The sequence below is a fragment of the Xenopus laevis genome, chromosome 1S (assembly GCF_017654675.1).
Source record: "Xenopus laevis strain J_2021 chromosome 1S, Xenopus_laevis_v10.1, whole genome shotgun sequence".
Taxonomy (NCBI): Eukaryota; Metazoa; Chordata; class Amphibia; order Anura; family Pipidae; genus Xenopus; species Xenopus laevis.
In genome coordinates this window covers 143,558,623-143,565,826 of record NC_054372.1, presented here as the reverse complement: position 1 = coordinate 143,565,826, position 7,204 = coordinate 143,558,623, and positions in this window count along the sequence as shown.

Sequence of the window (7,204 nt, the reverse complement as noted above, 5' to 3'; positions counted from 1 at the left end):
TCAGCAACGTGGTTTGCTAGGGTCTAAATTAGCACAGCAACCATACACTGATTTGCATAAGAGACTGGAATATGAATAGGAGAGGGTCTGAATAGAAAGGTGAGCAATAAAAAGTAGCAATAACAATCTATTTCTAGCCTTACAGGCATTTGATTTTAGTGACCCCGTGTGAAAGCTGGAAAGAGTTAGAAGAAGGCAAATATTTCAAACTATTATAAAAAGAGAAACAATAAGGCAAATTAGATCTAGCCATTCTATAACATGCTAAAAATGAATTTGAAGGTGAACCACCCCTTTAAGTAATCAGAGGAGAAAACAATTAAACAGACAATTCTGTAAATTGTGTTTATTCTAAGCTCAAACTCCCCAATCAAGCTATAAAAGAGAAGTGATATGCCCTCTTGGCTTGGGACACTAGTGATATGTCAGAGGAGGGTGGGTTTATTGGCTCAGCTTGAGGACAGCTAGGTAAGACACTAGGGAGAGATATCAGTAGTGATTAGTGTTAAGAGTGAGAAGCAAAGATTAGATCTAGTGTTTTGGTTTAAAACAAATAACAGAACCTCTAATACTAATGGCATATTAAGACATAAGAAGAAATACAAATGTATAACATTTAGGGATTATTGTCCCTTTCTCAAATACCATAGAATGGGATGATGTATATGTTTTAGCAGACTTTTGTCAATGCATTGGGCCCAACGCATTTGGGCTTCATTAAGGTTTAATGCCCTAAAGGGCCATAAGGGTTTCAGTCAGTGATCACCTTGTAGGTATTGCAGTATGTGAGCATCTGACCTTTGCCCAAAGCATCCATAAACATCTGAAACCATGTGGAGCCTTTAACCTGTAACTCTGGCATGAATTACTACTCTCAAATAGTGCTGGCAATTTAGAGATATAAGTATAGGTTTGCTATGTCAGCAGACCAGTGATGGGCAAATTTCTCCCGCAACATCCGCGAAACGGCAAAAAATTCACAGTAAAATCGTGAAATCGGAAAGTTTCACGAAAAATAGTGAAAACTGACATTTTCACGGGAAAATCATGGAAATCTGACATTTTCACAAAAAATCTTGAAAATCTGAAATTGACGCCCGTGTCCAAGCTGGTGCTGGCGTTAAAGTCAATGGGCGAATAGTGTAGACGCTCTCTGATTTTAACATGTACAACTTTTCAGGCGCACGTCCTATAAAAAGTTGACGCTGGCGAATTTACGAGGGAGAATCGTGAATTTATTCGCCGGCAGCGAAATTCGGAAATTCAGCACAAATTCATGTCAGGCGAATGTATTCGCCCATCACTAAAGCAGACATAATGTTGTATTGCAGTAAACTAACATCATGGCTAGCGATCCAGCCTATACAGATTTTGTTTGGGATTCAGCTGAATTCCTGCCCTTTTTGTAGGACAGGGTTTTAGCTGAATACAGCAAGAATTGGGTGATATGATTTGTCCGATTTTAGCTTTTTATTATGTATTCATAATGAACTGTGATAGGGAAAAACTAATTCTTCTCTTGCAGGGAAAATCTGGAAAAACCGTTGGTGCTGTGCTGTAGGGGGCTATTAGTGTCAGATGGAGATACTCTGAGATGATAAGGAATTATGAGAATAAATATCGTTTCCATTCATCTCTCTTTTACACTTCTACTTTATTGACTCAACTCTTCAATACCCTCTTTTAAGTCTCCTATTCTCTCCTAATTTTTTCTTTTGACTGCTTGTCTCTCCTCTACTCTTCAATTCTATATTTTCTTCATACCCATGTTATCTGCCACTGCTTCATTGTTTTCTTTCCTACCCCATCTTTATCGTCTCCATGCCTTACGACAATGATACGGGGGGTTCTGGGGTGACTTTGCCCTGTCTGTTCTCTGTGTGGTTGCTGTGCCAGAATTTAGAGGTAAAGAAGACCCTTCTATACAAAGAGAATAATTCTTCAGGATCCCCCTATATAGTATTACAATAGTTTAAACTGTATTGTTAGGGATGAAAGGAGAAGGTTCTAGACATATATAATGCATATTGTATGAAACAGTAATTGATCTATAGTAGATATGTACTACTGTCTCCTTACTCAGGTTTAAATGCTTGTAGTAATGAAAATGTATATCAATAATACATGTATGCAACATCAAAACTGTATACAGAGGTTAAAAAGAACTGTAAAACTACTGTACTTTTAACGTCATGCCTGTGATATATATTATAATACATTATATAATAAAAAAGATGTTTTTTTAAAAAAAAAAAAGAAGACCCTACTATGCTGTGTTTGATCGTAATACTGGCAGGTAAATACAAACAACAAAAATGATTGCTGTTTACTTTTGTGTATACAAGTACATAAATTCTATTTTAAACATTTGAGCGATTTTATTTGTGCTTAGGTTATCGGTGGCCTTTTTAATATAAGTATTGAATAATGTATAACCCGCCATATTACGCTTACAGTTTTAAGAGCTGTAAATGATTTGATATAAAATGTGATAAAATGTAAAGTCATAAAATGTGAAAAATGCTGTTTATTATCGGGATTATCCAGCTGTGTTCTGGACTACTTACAACTTCAGCTGGACAAGGGGCTCTCTGAATACAGGACAAAATTATAGCTGCAGAAGCATTTTATTGATAACCAGTGCAGTCTCCCATGTTAAAAGGACAGTACAACGTCACAACATGTAATGCTTAGAAATAGACAGTCACAAATAATCATTTTTTTCAAAATTCAAAAGGACATTTCAAAATTAAAAATTCATTGATTTCCCAGTAGCAGTTTTATAAACCAGACTTTCTAAACTGTTACAATTTGATACACTAGTTGGTACATTAATAGAGTAGCAGATAATTACTGCAGTGATTAGAGCTGATACAAACGTTTATTACATCTTTCCAGTAAATGAAAGTCTAAAGTGGTCGGATCCTCAACCCTGGACTTACAGGGGGGCCATAAAAAGGAGATTCGATATGCCATTTCCTACATCACATTTGTGAGCGTATTTTTAAAAAGATACTTTTAAGTAATAAAGGTTATTTTTCACTATTCCGTGCTCCATATGTTTTACACTACAGCGGGAAGCGACATCTGGTGAACCATTCTGGGTAGTGATGGGCGAATTTGTCCCGTTTCACTGAAATATTTGTGAATTTCCCACAAAATTTGTAAAAAAAGGCTAAAAAATTAGTGAAACGCAAATTTGGACGCCCGCATCAATTTTGACACTGGCGTTAAAGTCAATGGGTGTCTGAATAATGTTGCCACACTACAGTTTTGACGTGATCGACTTTTCCGATATGCGTCCAAAACTTTTTGATGCTGGCAAATTTTAACGGCAGTTTTGCTGATTTATTTGCTGCCGATGAACCGTTAAAATTTGCAGCAAATTCACGCTTGACAAATTTCTTCGTCCATTAATAATTCTGGGTTATTTGATATGTGTGAATTTATGTTAAACATTTGTAAGAACCCACCAGAGAAACTACACGCGGTGATGTAAGTTGGTGTGTTTATGAGTTATATAGCTTGGCTTTTTTGAGAAAACTACACTGTGGTGGGTTCTTGGAATTGGGTCAGTAAGGCCATTCAAATATACAATATACTACATTATATTACTCTAGTCTTCTTGAGCTGTTTAGCACTGACTCCCACCAATCAAAAGAATCTATTCTCTGTTGTACTCAAAGGAGAACAAGTTTTTGTGGGTCGGAAAAGAGAGGGAGACCCGAGGGACTTTGGATAATTTATTTTAAAGAACACTTTTTCTTCTCCACATCCACAGGTCCACAAGTCATGGTGGGATAAAATCACTTTAAGAAATATTTAGAAAATAGAATCACCCCTAGGGTCTAAGGTTAAAAACCCCCACATTTGCCTTTATCACATTTTATTGCAGAAGTTGAAGCACAAGCGTTCAGGGACCAACCTGAGGTAGATGTTTGTAGATGTCACCTCTTTAACTGCCTAAATGTACAGAGAGCTAAAACAAACTGCAAGTGATAAGTTATAATGACATAGAAAGGTTGTTTAGCTGGTCTACATGTATTACATGCTTAACAACAATTATATATATATATATATATATAGAGAGAGGGAGAGAGAGAGAGAGAGAGAAAGAGAGAGAGAGAAAGAGAGAGAGAGAGAGTCCTAATCAAGAAACTAATACCAGTGCTGCTGACTTTGAGCTGTGTGACAGTAGTAGAGTTGTATATGTTGATGTTTGCGTCTCTTCTACAAAGAAACCCAAGGGAAACAACTGTTCTGGAACAATTCTTTGTTGTTAAATCTAGAAACAGAGACACAAAAACTTATGAAATGGAAAATCACAGTAAAGAACACACAGGAAATAATGATGAGACACTAGAGACTAGAAGGACATAATGTTTATGTGTATCTTGTGTCTTTATATTCTAGTACACCATATAATGTGGGTCTAAAAGCCATACTGTATCTTATTACCTAGACAAGTATAGTACATATTAACCACCTTGAAGGGATTTATACAATGTGTTTTTTTTGTGTTGGTGGAAGAAATTATACATACACCTATGTAGACCAAATTTTACCCCTCATTTCCCAAACTCCATAAGGGGTCACGGACTTGATTCTCCCTCACTTTTTAACTTTTGCCAAGACCAAAGCACTGGTTTCACAGACTAATAAGACCACCATTAAAAGATGGCTCTAGGGAAGCTACAACCACATGGAAGTTGTGCTATTCTTCCTGCAGGGTAACTCTGCTAAAGGAGCAACAGGAGGTAAATAGTAAATAGGACCACCATATGTGGTGTACTTTGATGTTGTATGGTATTTTGGCAAAGTTATGCTTATAGTTTGTAACTAAAAACTTCTGAACTTGCAAAAATATTACATTATTAAGGATACTTTCTGTAAACTACCGTTCCCACTATAGTACAGTGCCAAGCAGGGCTGGAACTAGGGGTAGGCAGAATAGGCACGTGCCTAGGGGGCACCAGGCACACATCTCATTTGCAGCCTACCCCTAGTCCGAGCTCTTTTCGCCTTACCGCCGCAAGTGTTTCATGTCTCCCACTACCCATCGACAACAGAAATGCATGCCAGAGTTAGTTTGCGCCTCTGCTTGTGTATGCGTGCATGCGGGGGAGTGGGGGAGATATCGCCGGCCAGGTTGCCTTGAGCGCCCAGCTATCTTGGCCTGTCGCTGGTGCCAGGACTCTCTTTATCACATTTATAGAACAAGTAATTTGGTGCCGGTTATATGATTAGCTACTGGAGGGCACATGTACAACTAAGGCTGTCCAATTGGAAACAAAGTATTGTAGGTACTTTAAACTATTATATGCAGAGTGAAGGTAATATGGAAGGTTTTGTATGATGACTACAGTATATCCAATGGGCTCACAGGACATGTAGTTAGTTTCTAAGGCAGGAGCCTCCCAGTGCTTACCTTACCTACACGGTGGGGGAGCTGTATCACTAGTATGGAGAAGAAAAGACAAATTTCTGGTTTAAAAAATGGACATTCGCCTCTTAAATTACTTTTAATATGGGCAAACACTGATGCCTCCTGAATGTTTTACAAGTGCCCCTAACGCAGCATCCAATACACTAAAAAAAGTTACCATAAAAGAAAAACCATACAAAATATTGTATGATTGGTATGTGTCACCCACCTTACTCCACAAATGGGACTCAACTAAACCCAAGACATGTTTTGGAGGATGCGGTCAGGAAGCTGATAACTGGCACAACTGGTGGACTTGCCCAATAGTACGACAAATATGGACTGACACGTTCAATATGATTTCCACAATTTTCCAAACTCATGTTGCCCCGGATCCATGGGCGGAGCTATTTGGCAGGCGCTTACAACTCTCTAGGAACCACAATAAATTAGCAACTCAAATCTGCTCCGCCACAAGATGTGTTTTAGCTTCAATGTGGAAGGGCTCTGGACCACACAGATCAGCGCTGGAAAGGAAAATATGGTGGATTGCGGCCAACGAAAAAATTACATATCTGATGAAATATTCTCTGCTCAATATTTTATTGTATGTTGTGACACAGAATTACAATTTACAGCAACTCATTGGCATTTTGTATAAAATATTAAACTTGAATAAACAAAAAGTTAAAAAAAAAAAAAACATATGGGGTGGGAACCAATCTTTTGTTTCTAATGGCTACTATAAGAATACATTTCCCATCTCCTGAAAAATGCTAGCTGCATGTCAAAAAGGATGGAAGAAACAACTTGACAAGTACTATCAGTCCCCAAAAAAACTTACAATGATGAATGTGAATGATGAATGTCTTCAATGGATAATAAGAAAGTGGTAAGCTTTGGAAAGTGTTCGAGAGTACTGCAACCTAGATATCTGGACTCTGTGAAGCAGAAAGAATATTAAACTCATAGTGCTGAGAAAACGATGCTCCAAACACCAAGCAGCTCTTCATCACATCACAGGGATAACTATATATAGGCACCCAAGGGTCTGTGCCTAGGGCAGCAGCTTTTGAGGGTGGTCCTTGGGTTCTTTTTAAATATCCCCCTGAGGGGTACAGGGCACACCTCTGGTTATCCCTTTGGTTAAATGCACCCTCATGAACTTAGGAACTTTGAAAGGGGAACCTTTTAAACATCAGGAAGGGAACTTGTTCTGGTTTAGTTAACCATTAATTTCGCTAATAAGGCTGGTCATGCAACTACAACAGCCTTCAAAGTTCGGAAAAGTATTACATGAGTCTGCAAAACACATCATAAATTGCAATTCATTTAATTGCAAGAGTGGTAAGCCTGTCAGTACTCACACAGTAGAGAAGAAAGACTTCAAGACAATGATTCTATTCCAATTCAAACTGTGAAAGATATTACAAAAAGAACTACTTGGCAACACCCATTGATTCTTTACTATGGTTCAGCTGATGAATATGAAAATATGAACAATAGGAATTGTTTCACCATAGAGTTTTGTATATGATAGAGCACCAAAAAACACATAATCACCTAAATATAGTTTAACAGATGTGTGTGAACAAGTACTGGAATTAAAATTACATTCTGTTCCAGCCTACCAGACTCTCAGTGCATATAAAATTATTGTGTAATTGGTTGAACCTTTCTTCAGGTTTTAATTTGTTCTTACTGAACATATAAAAATAAATGCCCTCGTTTTTATTATATGAATTTTACAATCAAAGCATCCACTGAACATTTATACAC